Genomic DNA, 13904 nt, shown 5'->3' on the forward strand with positions numbered 1-13904 from the left:
TATGAAAAGTTGATGAATGACAAGCGATGCTGTGGGAGGGAAATAGGAACCTCATCTACTGCCGATGAGAACAGAAAGTCAAACCCTTTGGAAAGGAGTTTGGCGATATCTAGTAAACCTGAAGATACACATATCCTACGTGTATATACTGGAGACAGCCCTGCACATGTGTACAAACATGCACAAGAATGTTCACTGCTATTTGGTTTACAGCGGTGAGAAACTGGAAACAGCCTAAATGCTATTAGAGGAAAATAAACAAATTCTAGTATATTCATATAATAACCCCAAACCCACTACTGTCAAGTTGATTCCGACTCATAGTGACCCTATTCATATAACAGAGTACTATGAAAATCAGCATGTGGTATCTCAAAACATAATGTTCAGGAAAAAAAAAGAGTGATACCAGTAGGCTGATAATGTTTCATGTTGTCTTAAACATGATAAAGTTTAAGAATATGCAATCCGATATCATAATGGAATGAGAAATATGAATGGAATTTGAAGCTCTGTTTGAATATTTTATTTTAAAAAAAAAAGAGAGAAAAGAACCCAAAGCAATTTTACCAAAAACAATAATGTTTGTTAAAAATTTGGTAGTAGGTGCATGGTGTATATTTTGGCTTTATTATTTTAAAAATATTTTGTATGTTTGAATATTTTATAGTAAAGAAAAAACAAGGAGGTAAAAATGATACATAATCGAGAAAGGGAAAAATGGGAAAAAAAGTACAAAGGATAACTCACTAAAGAGAAAATCAGAATGACCAATAAATACCATGATAAAACTCCATTTCATCAGTCACCAGGTAAATAAAATAAAAGCAAAAATAAAATATAAGTTCTCTCCATCAAATGGTCAAAAATGAGAAATTCTGAAAATACCAAATTGATGAAGGTATAGGTTAAGATGACCTCTGATGGGAGAATAAATTACTATAATCGATTTGTAAAACTTGGAAGATAGGCCTGATGATCTACTTCTGAAAATTCAGCCCCTGAAAACCCTATGGGGCGTACAGCTCTACTCTGACACACATGGATCAACTCAAAACCCTATGGGGCATACAGCTCCACTCTGACACACATGGATCAACTCGAAACCCTATGGGGCATACAGCTCCACTCTGACACACATGGATCAACCCGAAACCCTGTGGGGCATACAGCTCCACTCTGATGCGCATGGATCAACTCAAAACCCTATGGGGTGTACAGCTCCACTCTGACGCACATGGATCAACCCGAAACCCTGTGGGGCATACAGCTCCACTCTGACACACATGGATCAACTCGAAACCCTATGGGGCATACAGCTCCACTCTGACACACATGGATCAACTCGAAACCCTATGGGGCGTACAGCTCCACTCTGACACACATGGACCGACTCGATGGTAACTATTTTTTTTTTTTTAAAACAAACAGGTAATATATAACTTTGAAGATGAACATATCTGTGTACAAACAATATACCCTCGACACACCCTCATGCAAGTATACAAAACCAGAATGTTCATTTTACCTTCCTTTAAGTGGACAACTACAAACAACCTACAGGAACACCAATAGGGGAATGGAAAATAAGGTCTAGTCACTTTATGGAATACTATGTAAAAACCAAACCCACTGCTGTTGAGCCAATTCCAACTCATAGCAACCCTATAGGACAGAGTAGAACTGCCCTGTAGGGTTTCTAAGGGGTGGCTGGTGAATTCGAACTGCTGACCTTTTGGTTAGCAACCAGAGCTCTTAACCACTGCCACCAGGGCTCCAGAGATATAATAAATTAACTAGTTCTGGATGTATCAACAAAGGTGAATATCAAAAATATAACGTTTAATAAAAATGCAAACTGTACAATGATACGTATACCATGATATCATTTGTGTGAAATGAAAACATATAGACACTCTATTCTTTTTTTGGGGGGGAGGCTATCACTAAGTCAAGACCAAAAAACTAAGTCAAGACCACACTGTTCAAATTACCATTGTTTTATAATAAGTCTTGATATTCTTTGGACACATCTCTCTGATTTTCTTCAGTCATATGTTATCTATCACTGGCATGTTATTATTCCCAATATATTTTAAAAGTAGTTTGTCAAATTTAATTATAATGTACTGATATTTTGTTTGCAGTTGCATTGGTTTTATAGGTCCAATAATTTGGGGAGAATTGATATCTTTGTGACATTGAGTCTTTCTACCCACAAGAATGATACATCTTACTGTTTTTAAATTGTTTTCTCTAATGTCTTTCAATAATGTCTAATTTTCTGCAGAAAGGTATTGCATATCATTTGGCATCTGAGGTTCCTTATATATTTGTTTGCTACTTGTTATTTTGCTTTTTTCTTACCTTTACCACCTACCCTATTAGATATTGCTTTTTTTTTTTTTCTTTTCTTAAATGAAAACTGCCCTTAGCTTTGGAGATGAAAGAAATTCTATCTCCAAACTTCTTGTTATTAATGAAGTTGGAGGTGAGTAGAGAACCATTAATATATGCCAGATTCTGCCACGAATGCCGATCAGAAATTAAGGGAAAATTAATGGCAAAGAATACACTTTTATGGCGAACATGTCAGAAACCATGATTTATTAGATATGTCTAGACTGTCTGGTCCAGATAATGGCTGGCAGGGCAGCCTGGGTTATGATAGACGTGGCTCATTGATTATAATTTTTAAAAAAACAGCATTAATAACATATTTTCAGACAATCTTGTTGTTACTCTTAGTGGCGGTCAGGTCTTTTCCAATTCATAGTGACCCTGTGGGGCAGAGTAGGACTGCCCCATAGGGTGTCCAGGGAGTGGCTGGTAGATTCAAGCTGCCGACCTTTTGGTTAGCAGCTGGGTGCTTAACCACTATGCCACCAGGGCTTCTGGCTTCCATATAAGCTATTTTAATGTTATGATTCAGAATCAGCCAAGTTCTGGAAGTACTTTTGTGCTCTTGACTAAATGTTACCCAAAACAGCGGTGAAACTCAGTAAAAGCCTCCATTCATAAAACAAATCCCAAAGAGCATTGATTCGTTACAGGTCTTCTTGCCATACCTTTGAAGCTGTCTGTGAGCTCAGAATCAAGCGGGCAAAAATAACAGTTACTACTGTGCCTCAGATGGAGACTAAAGGCAGCTTACTTCAGGATTTGGCACATTCTAAGCACTTAATAAAACACAAGGAACAATAAACAAATTAGAAACTAATAAGTACTTTTAGCAAGACTCTGGATCTGAATCCATTCCATTGTCTGTTTATTCCTGCGGGGAAGCCCACTGGGTACCCTGTGGGACATTTCCACAAAGATCTTGGGTACTTTCCGGACGGATGAAATAACACTCCACGTAGAAACCCTAAATTATCTTGTCACAAACCTGCTCATCTCTATATTTTAATCTGGTAGCAATGAGTTGGAGGTATCTCAGCTTCTGGTTCATGATATATTCTGTAGCAAACTTGATACTTACCACTATCTATTTTAAAAATAAATTATCTTTTGGCTTTTCTCAGCCAAAAGCATACAAATCTTGAGTGAGATATTCACCTACCTTGTATGACTTTATTCAACGATTGTATTTATATATCAGTTTAAGCATTCTTTTTATGTTCCTTGAATGCGTTTTATGGTTTGTGTGTTTTGGGTTGTAATTTTCAAGAGGATAGCATCCGTGGTGGTTAATTTTTTTGTGCCATGTTATTAGAAAGTAGTTGTGTAACAAATGCTGTTTGAAGATGATAATGGCAGTGACGGTACTTACCTGTGTCTTTGGCATTAGCATAGTTGACCTGATTCATAGCTGGATGTGACTGGGTTTGAGTGTCACTCTGGAATGTCTTAGCATGTTACCATATCAAGAATTGGTTTACAGCTTTACCAAAGAGGCACATCGTGAACCCCCAGCAGAGCTCCAGGTTGTCAGAGGATGCAGGTAGAACCCCAGTCTGAAGGTACAGGGCAGAGGCCTTCAACCCCAGCAAAGTGAGACAACCTGGATGCAACACCAATGGCCATTCCTGGAGCCAACTGTACCTTGCAGAGCTTCCTGGAGAAAAGTGAAAGCTCCTTTGTAATAATTTTGATGAAGGCTCTTACCATAAATGGAATTTTAAGCAAGAGCCTAAGTGAGACCAAGAACCTTCCTGAAAATAGTAGTACAGGAAAGCTTTGTCTTGATCACACCGAACTAAGGAATGGAAAACTAAGATGTCTTAAAAAGAGACAGATTATTTTTATAAGTCAGATATGTTTGGAAGATGGGAAAAGTTAATCCAGGAGAAAATAGCCCCAGTTTAGGGGACAGGGAGGATGGGTCTACCTGACATCTGGGACCCAGGGATTCCTGGAACTTGAGTGTATGGCAGGGTATGAGATGGAAATGGAAAGAAGTGTGTCTGTGTAGAGTGGGGAATTGTGTTGGCGAGAAGCTCCCTGAGGTGGCTTTGATTGCAGGGGACAGTACAGGCAAGAGCAGGTGTGTTTATCCACCTCCCACACAAGGTCCTAAAGGTTCTACTCCTGGCTCAGTGCCTCTGTGTGTGGGAGGTCATCCTGGATTCAGGCAGTAGCTGTGGTGGCCAGAGTGGTACCTGTTACTTTGAATGGTCGCAAGCTCCTCTGGGTCCACAGAGGTGGCCAGTTGGGGCTGACAGTGACAGCTGTGTAGGAAGTGGAGAAAGAGGAGAAGTGAAGCTCCTCAGAAATCTTTGTCCTACTGTCTGAGCCAGAGAATTGGGAAATTAAAGGATCAAACGTCAGATTCTTCAACATGAACACACAGAAGTCAGGGCAACTTCCCAAGAAATTGCAGTGAACGGCTTATCTGCAGTCTGTGGCCTCCGTCACAGAGCAGAGCACCCCTTGGTTCTTGACTCAGCTTAATGTCTTGGTTCCACATGGTTTTTTTTTCTTCTTTTTTTGTCTCCCTTGGATTTGATTCCCTAGCTCCGAGTGTTCACTGTCCCGGAACCTCCATAGGAACTTGGTTCCACACAGAACAGTATAACTCAGATCATTTTTGCAAAAATTTAGCTCATAAATTTTAAATTTCCTGCTTAAATCACTGGCTGGGCTGTGGGGTTTGTTCTCCAAGAACAGGTGCTAGACTGTGACTGGAATAGTGATTTTCAAACTGTTTGACTACCGTGGCTCATGGGAAGAAGTTTGCTATGCATCGTTGCCAAGTACACAAACCTATACGTGTAAAACTTGCAAAAGTTTAACAAAATCATACTCATTCTAAAAATGTGGGACATACTATCATTTTCATTTCCTATCCTATCTTATCCTATCCTGTTTCACTTTTGAAAATCCCTTTTGTAATTCACAAAACTTATTTTATAACCGCTTTGGAGATAACTTACATTTTATAAAATGCTGATCAAGAATCACAATGAGATACCACTTTTCACTCCATAGGATGGCTATTATAAAAACAAATTAACAAACAAAAAAACCGGAAAATAACAAGTGTTGACGAGGATGTGGAGAAATTGGAACCCTCATCCATCGCTGGCGGGAATCTAAAATGGTGTAGCTGCAATGGAAGACGGTTTAGCTGTTCCTCAAAAAGGTAAACATCTAATTACCTATGACCCAGAAATTCCACTCCTAGGTGTATACTCAAAAGAATTGAAAGCAAAGATTCAGTGAGATACTTGTATACCAATGTTCATTGTAGCATCACTCACAATAATCAAAACGTGGAAACAACCCAAGTGTCTATCAACAGATGAACGGGTAAAAATAAGTGGTATATACATAAACTGGAATATTTTTCAGCCATAAAAAGACATGAAGTTCCGATACATGCTATGACATGGCTGAGCCTCGAAAACATTATACTGAGTATAATAAGCCAGACCCAAAGGGAAAAATATTGGATGATTCCAGCAAATTCCTAGAGACAGAAAGGAGATTAGATTAGGGGAGGGGAAGTGGAGAATTGTTGCTGAATGGGTACAGAGTTTCTGTTCAGAGTGATGAAAAGTTCTGGAAATAGATAGTGGTGATGATTTCCCAGCACTGTGAATAGAATTAGTGTCACTGACTTGTACAGTTAAAAATGGTTAAAGTGGCAAGTCTTATGTTATATATATATTACCACAATAAAATTAAAAAATAAAAAGCAAAAATAAAACACTGGTTAAGGACAAGGGCCAGCAGACTACAGTGGGGAAAAATCTGCCTACTGTTTTAGCAAATAAAGCTTTGTTGAAACAGAGACGCTCATTTATTTGCATATTGTCTATGGCTGTTTTTATGTACTTGCAACAGAGACCCCGCGGCCTGGCAAGCCTTAAAATATTTACCATCTGCCCTTTGGAAACCCTGGTGGTGTAGTGGTTAAGGGCTACAGCTGCTAACCAAAAGGTCAGCAGTTCAGATCCACCAGGTGCTCTTCGGAAACCCTATGCCACAGTTTTACTCTGTCCTATAGGGTCACTATGAGTCGGAATCTACTCGACAGCGGTGGGTTTGGTTTTTTTTTTGGTTTTTATCTGCCTTTGACAGAAAAAAGTTTACAGACAGGAGCAAAGAGGATTTAAGTATATAAATTATTGTGTGTGTGTGTATATATGTACACAGACACACACATATATTTATATATAATTTGTATTCATATTTACTTTTTATATACATTCTTTATATTTAGGTATAAAGTAATGTTTCAGTTGCAGCAAAAATATACTAAGGCATCTAGAATAAAGTATGAAATGTTCACTGAAGGCAAGCCTGGGGGCTACTGAAGTGGCTGCTGCCATTAAGGCATATCAATGGCACGAAGATGGTAAGGGTACCTGTTGCAGGGATGGGGGGTTGTGGGTCCAATGCTAGACAATTTAAAGGAAGGATGAAAATAAAGAATTTCTAAATTTTTGGCTCATAGATGGTGCACAGATACCTTCTAGAGACCAAAAGCCCAAGCCCACCGCCATCGAGTTGGTTCTGACTCACAGCGACCCCCTAGGCTTCGAAGGCCGTAAATCTCTATGGAAGCAGACTGCCACATCTTTCTCCCGCAGCGCCGCTGGTGGTTTTCACTGCTGTCTTTCTGGTTAGCAGTCAATCACTTTAACCACTATGTCACCGGGGCTTCTTAAGACCTGTACCAGTTAAAAAGTAAATATCACCTCTTAGACTTTAGGCCCAAGAAAAGAGCAAACTAAAGTTGTTATTGTGGGTTGCTGACATACAGGTTTATGTGAATTCGTGGCTTCTTCAGGCCTTTAAGAAAGGAAGAGCATTGGCTGTTTCAAATACTGCGGTGAGACGGAGCAGAATGTTTACTGAGGGCCGCTGAGCTGTGCCTGGTGCCCTGGGGAGAACCTTACCATCCAGGTGGGCGTATTGGGCACACATAACGTTAACGTTTTTTGGAGGGGGTTAACTGCTTTTGTGCAGAATTGAGGCTGAGTAGTTTGTTTTGATTTTGATAAATCATCTTCACAAATTGCTTTTTTCTTATTAGCTGCTTTTGTATTTCGAAGGCTTTAAGGCAGTATTAAAAGGAGTATTAGAGGCCACAGGAAGCGCATAACCCATTGCCATAGAGTCTATTCCAACTCATAGTGACGCTATAGGGCAGAATAGAACGCCCCATAGGGTTTTCAAGGAGCAGCTCGTGGATTGCAACTGCCAATCTTTTGGTTAGCAGCCAAATCCTTAACCACTGTGCCACCATAGAGTTTGCCAAATTAATTCAATGGATATTTAAGGCCAGGGGGTCTCAGGAAAGGAGAAAATCACAGGTGGGTTGGAGAAATCATAGGGTGTTATGGACTGGGAGCTGCGCCCCTGGGATCCAGTCCAAAACTGCCTCTTACACTTGAACAAGTTACATGATCTTTCTGGGACTATTGAGTCCTTATCAGTATATCCACAAAAAAGGGAATTTTGTCACAAATGATATTTAGAGTTATCTTGTTGTTCTATATTTCATAGTTTCATAATCCCAAAATAAGAATTGACCCAAAGGAATTAGGAATTGAATTTAAGGGAGTAAGATTTTGTTATTAGGATGGAGATGCAGGACATTGAAGAGTCAGGAATCACATGAGCAAAAGTGCAGAACAGGAGAGTGTGAAGTTCCCCTTTGGAAACGCAGAATGGTTTTTCTAAATATTATAGATAGAATATTAGAAGAAGGTGTCAAAAGAAAAAAAAAATTGATTAACTCCTCAATTAAACAGGGTTTATTCGGCGAGAAACTATTCATGAACAGGCAGTACACCAAACTAAAAATGGTGAGGGGACTTGAGTTTATATATTTATAGCACCCTATTAAAGATTAGATCAGTAAGTATCTTGCCCTTTACTTCGATTAATTAATCACATTTAATTTTCCTTTCGTTTAGGAAAGTTGGTCACTGAATAATAAACTGGTTTATCTTGATTGGATGAGTGTTGCTCACTCATGCTGGTAAGAAAAGCACGCCTTACTTTCCATCTGTGTAGTTGCTGTTCCTTGTAAATGGCCTTATAAATAATTTTTGGTTTTCTCTTGGTCCAGGGAAGCCATTTTAGCTCTTGCATTTATAAAAAAATTTTAACAGTTATTTGGGAATAGAAGTAATCAGTACCACATGGTGGATGAGTGAAACGATGTAATTGGATTTAGACTTATGGTGAAGGTTTTCCATCTATCCTTCCATAATTGTAGTTCTCTTGAATCTTTAAAAGTTTCTTATGTGCAGCCTTTGGTCAATATCATCCTGAAACTCTGTTTTTAATCCTCTTGCTATTTTTGCAGCACATTTTGCATGCCAAAACCAAACCAAACCTGTTGTCTTTGAGTCGATTCTAACTCATAGCGACCCTATAGGACAGAGTAAAACTGTCCCATAGGGTTTCCAAGGAGTGACTGGTGGATTCAAACTGCCAACCTGTTGGTTAGCAGCCGAGCTCTTAACCAATGTGCCACCAGGGCTCCACAAAAAGAGGCATAGTAGACAATTGTTCTACGACCCTGTATTTTCAACATTAGAAATGTAGCTACATCTCAGGTTGCTTTAAGGAGATTTTCTATCCTAATGACTGTATCCTAGAAATGGCATCTCACCACCCCATTCATTATTCAGTCCCACAAGAACTCATGTTAATGGAGTCCATGGGTCTCCACCATGAATTTTCTGAGGATGTACATTTAAGAGAGAATGTATCAATTATATAAAATTCAGTGTCACACCAAATTGGCAAATAATGTGTAAGTTTTCTGTAGTCTGAAGATTACACTTTACTTTAATGAAATTTACACAATTCTAATTTAAGCACATTAACTAATAGCACTTTTTTGGGGGGTAAAAGCTTTTGTGCAGAATTTTGGCTAAGTAGTTTGTTTTGGTTTTGAAAAATCATCCTTGCTGATTTTTTTTTCTTACTGGTTGCCTTTCTATTTTGAAGGCTATAAGGTAGTAATAACAGGAGTATTTTGATTAAAATACCAGATAGCTGCTTTCTATTTATAGTTTTAATCAGGGTTCCAAATGACTCATGTCTGTCATTAAATTCAGTATAACAATGAGTATTGAATATTGCCGCCTGGAAGCTACCAGCGTGGTGTTTCTTGCTGTTTACTCTCACAGAAATATTTCTTAGGATGATTGGAATTGCGTGTAAATAATCACACTGTAAATATTTAAGTGGCACTTTTCCCTTTCAAATCAAGGATCTTGTCAACTGAAATAAGATTAGCTCCGTAACAGCAGTGCTTAAATAAATACATTTAGTATGGAGAATATTAGTTCTATTATACTTCTCAAGAGTATGGAGTAAGATGAATAAAGAGTGGCATGAGTTATCATGAGTTATTTGTTACACCATCATGGAGGAACAAAATAACGTCATGTCTTGCTTGACAATGGAGACCAGTTGTTATAGAACAGTGCCTGAGGTTTCGCATTAAGTCATTAAGTATTATTATTCATCACTGAATGATAGACTAGTTGCAGTATGTTTTGTAAAGATCCACAGAGCTTTGTTAGATTACGTGCATTTTATCTTCTACGTATTGAGATGGCCTTAATTGACATTACCAATGTCCGTTCTTCCCCTTACCTACCCACTAGCCCGGCACCCTGGCCATCTGGAACACTCTTTTAAGTTTGGCATACAAAACCTTGTCATCTGAAGATTCATCTAGATCTTACACTTAATGGGTATTGAAAAGTTATTATTCTTGTGAACATAAATGGAAATACTGTAACATTCAAGTAGCCTCTGAATCGCAGCACCTTCACCGCCCCTCAGGCTTGGAGATGTTGGTCTTTCGTTGCCATATGGCTGTTATATATTGTATGTAGTATGGCTGGGGATGGTTTCTGAAGTTGTCTGTGAATATGTCATTATGCAAATTTGATTGAAGCATGAACAGGCATAATATGACTGTGGGTTTCAGGTGTGCAACAAAACAGAGAAGGACTGGGAGTGTGAATTGTGGGGGAAAAGAAGGACCTAAATCATGGATCATGTTTAGGAGAGCTAGGGGTCCAGGAAATAGGTTTTTTTTGTTGAAGCTTCCCTAGTACAGAGACAGTGAAAAGGAAAATTATAAGTGACTTTGGCTGAGATGTCTGAAGACATTGTAGAAGTTGTCTTAATCTCTTAAGAGGAAGTGGCGATTAAGTGGAGATTTAGTGGTTGTCATGGGAGGAATGTATAATGATGCCTTAAACCTTTCATAAAAGATTCATCCATCCATCCGTCCGTCCGTCCGTCCGTCCATCCGTCCCCCTATCCCTCTGTCCATCCGTCCATCCGCCTGTCCGTCTGTCCATCCATCCATATCTTTGTCATTTCATTAGCCTCTTTTGAACATATTGGCACATGGAAGTTGAAAAGCATTTTCTGGGAGTAAGAACGTGGGATCAGTTTTACTGGGAGGACTGCTGATTCTCATCGGAGACTACGCCCCTGGAGGGCATGGCGAACAGCCAGGCAGCATCTGCTGGCTGCTCCGTGGTGGATCAACGTTAATTAATGCGAGTTGGGAAGGGTGGAGTGGAAAGAGGTCCTGTTTACCCCATTGATGCTCTTGGGACCCTCATGGGCTGCTGTCATTTGTGCTGACATTTAAGATTCTCTCTGCTTTTTCCATCATTGGTCTGTTTCCTTCCTTCAGCCTCTTTATGTTCACAGGCCATGTACGATGTTCTTCCATCTAAAAAAGCTGATCAAAATGCAGCACCTTGCTTCCTGTCCCCTCGTTTCACTTCCTGCTGTTGTACCTGAAAATAATTGCTTTATACAGTCAATCCGCAAAACATGAGACTAGGTGAAACCTTTGCAGATTCTACATTATAAATTTAAGATTGCAATCTCTTCATTTTCACAAATGCCAAAGATGAGGGTCTCCGCTTTCCTTTCTTTCCCATCACAAGGACTAAATTTAGTTGGTTGATTTACTTTTTATCATCCAAACACTAATTTTGCAAAGCAAAGAAACTTTTCCAGATGGGCTTTAAAAAGATAATGTATCAGCTCCCTAAAGCCCTAAATCAGAGATAATACATTAGAAACTTTTCCTGGGAGTGAGGTTTTTTTTCCTCTTCTTTTCCCACATTGCCACTTATCATTTAGTAGTTTTCCTATCTATATGCAGAAATAAAGTGTGAGTCTTCTTTCGCCTGTATTTTCTATTAAAGTGAAACAGGTATACATCTTCAATGTTCTACCATGCCATACAGATTATAAATGAACTCTTAAAAACTTTCAGTTTCAGCCTTGATAGCACAATATTATTCATTTCTTTTTCTTAGAATTTTCTGCTTGTTGGTGTGATAGATGAAATGAGTAGAAATAAGGACCCACAAATGTTACGTGTGTGGGGGCGATAGAATGTTTCTCAGCTGGTGAATAACAAAGCTCTTGGCATGGCCCTAGCTTGTTGTCACCCATCTTCTTAACTCCCTAATTAATTCCATAGTTATTGTTCTAAACTTTCTGGTACATATACAGCCTTCAACTCCTCCTCGTCTTCTAGGGGATCTTGCCTACTCCTTGCCCGAGGAGGTTTTGGAACTATATTTAAATTGACTGCTTCAATTCCCTTACTACATCAAACTCGTTTTATCATTCAAACATGTACCACACTGTACCACAGTGTCATGATTATAACATGGTCCTGCTTTTGGGAACATTTCTAATTGTCTGTTACCCCTGTTTTTAGGGTCCTTTAACTGCAGTGAGTGGTTTTGAGGGTTCAAAATAAGAATGTCTGTACCAATAAACTTGGCAAGATTTATAACACCAGCTTTCGACTCTATAGATGTAATTCTCCCTCGTGTTTAGTCTTGGTTCTATATTTATATTCATTAAATGTCTAATGCCAAGTATTTTAACACACCTTTTCCAATTCTGAGATTTTCGCTTTGACTCCCTTAAGCATATTTTAAAAAAGGAGTCATGGGTGTTTTATATGCTGAATTCTTGGATGCTTGAGAATATGTGTTCTATTTCAAATGTTAAGAAAGGGTTATTTAGAAGTATCCTAATGCAAAAATTTAAAGTCAGAGTTTTAGAAATTCTCTTATAACCTGTGTAGTATGTAGGAAAACCCTGGTGGCATAGTGGTTAAGAACCACAGCTGCTAACCAAAAGGTCAGCAGTTCGAATCCACCAGCCGCTCCTTGGAAACCATATGGGGCAGTTCTACTGTGTCCCATAGGAATATGTATAACTCGAAAGAAGACTTGGGGTGAAGTCTTAGAGGTTTGAACTGGAAATTTAGTTCACAGTTGTTCTAGGAGCAAAATACAGAGGCATTCTTCCATTAATTTAACAAAATATTTACCAAACACTGGGGATTTAGGCACTGGGGATACAGCAGCAGAAAAAATAGTACAAAAATCCTTGTCTTCAGTGAACTCCTGGACAATAAACCAAATCAATAAGTAAAATATGGAGTCCAAGGAGAAAGAAATAAAGGAAAAAAGGGGGTATGAAATGTGAACTTACAGATTGAAACTTCAGGTTGGCTAGGAAGCACCTATTGAGAAATTGATTCTTAAATAAAGGGGTTGCATGAAAGAAGGGAAATAGCCTGCTTTTAAAGGCTAGTGAAGGGGCAACACTCCCTCTGAGCACACAATGAAGCTGCTGCTTTCTTTACCCTGCTGAGCTAGGAGTGGAACCGCAAGCAGAATGAGACATTCCTAGGAGGTCTTGAATCAGTGGAGCAAACTGTGTGCTCAGGTTTGATTGGGTGAGTGTTTCTTGCCCATGGAGTGCTGGCTTGTGTGTGTTAGGTAACTGGTCACGTAGAAATTAAAGTTGGAAATGACCCTGGGAATAATCTGGTTGAACTTTCACTGTATGATGAGGACAGAGAACGCCCCAAAAGTGATTATTCAGCTGAATTGACCGAGATAATATTGTGAAGACCCAACGGTAAACCCACGTGTCTTTTCCCCTCCTCTGGTTGTATTTTTATTTTTCTCATATGCCTTGCTTCCTTCCCGTACCATCACTGCAGTGCTAGTCAGTACAGACTTACTTAAACTCAGCTCGTAAGATGAACCTGGACAATTTTGAAAAACTATCCAAGGGAATTGTATCCCTTCTCTGTTATTCCCATTCTTTAAAAGTGTTAAACTTTGAAATAGCACCAATTTCTTAAGACACGGGTAAGGTCACAAAACTCCTGTAAGAGAAGACCTGGATCTCCCATCTTTTTCCACAGGACTTCCTTTGAAAAGTTTTATTATTATTATTTTCTGTTGAAACGGGGCAGAGCAGCTTGTTCTTTCTGAGTTATTGATTTGGATTCAGCTACAGTGATTTTTTCAATTATTTGTGTGTCATTCGGATCTCACCTGCTCCATGACAAGACAGTTGTCTACGAGTGAAGGTGCACATGTGTTCTTTCAGCAAGTCTCTGTGTCAAATACAATGCA

This window comes from Elephas maximus, chromosome 26 (assembly GCF_024166365.1).
Source record: "Elephas maximus indicus isolate mEleMax1 chromosome 26, mEleMax1 primary haplotype, whole genome shotgun sequence".
Lineage (NCBI taxonomy): Eukaryota > Metazoa > Chordata > Mammalia > Proboscidea > Elephantidae > Elephas > Elephas maximus.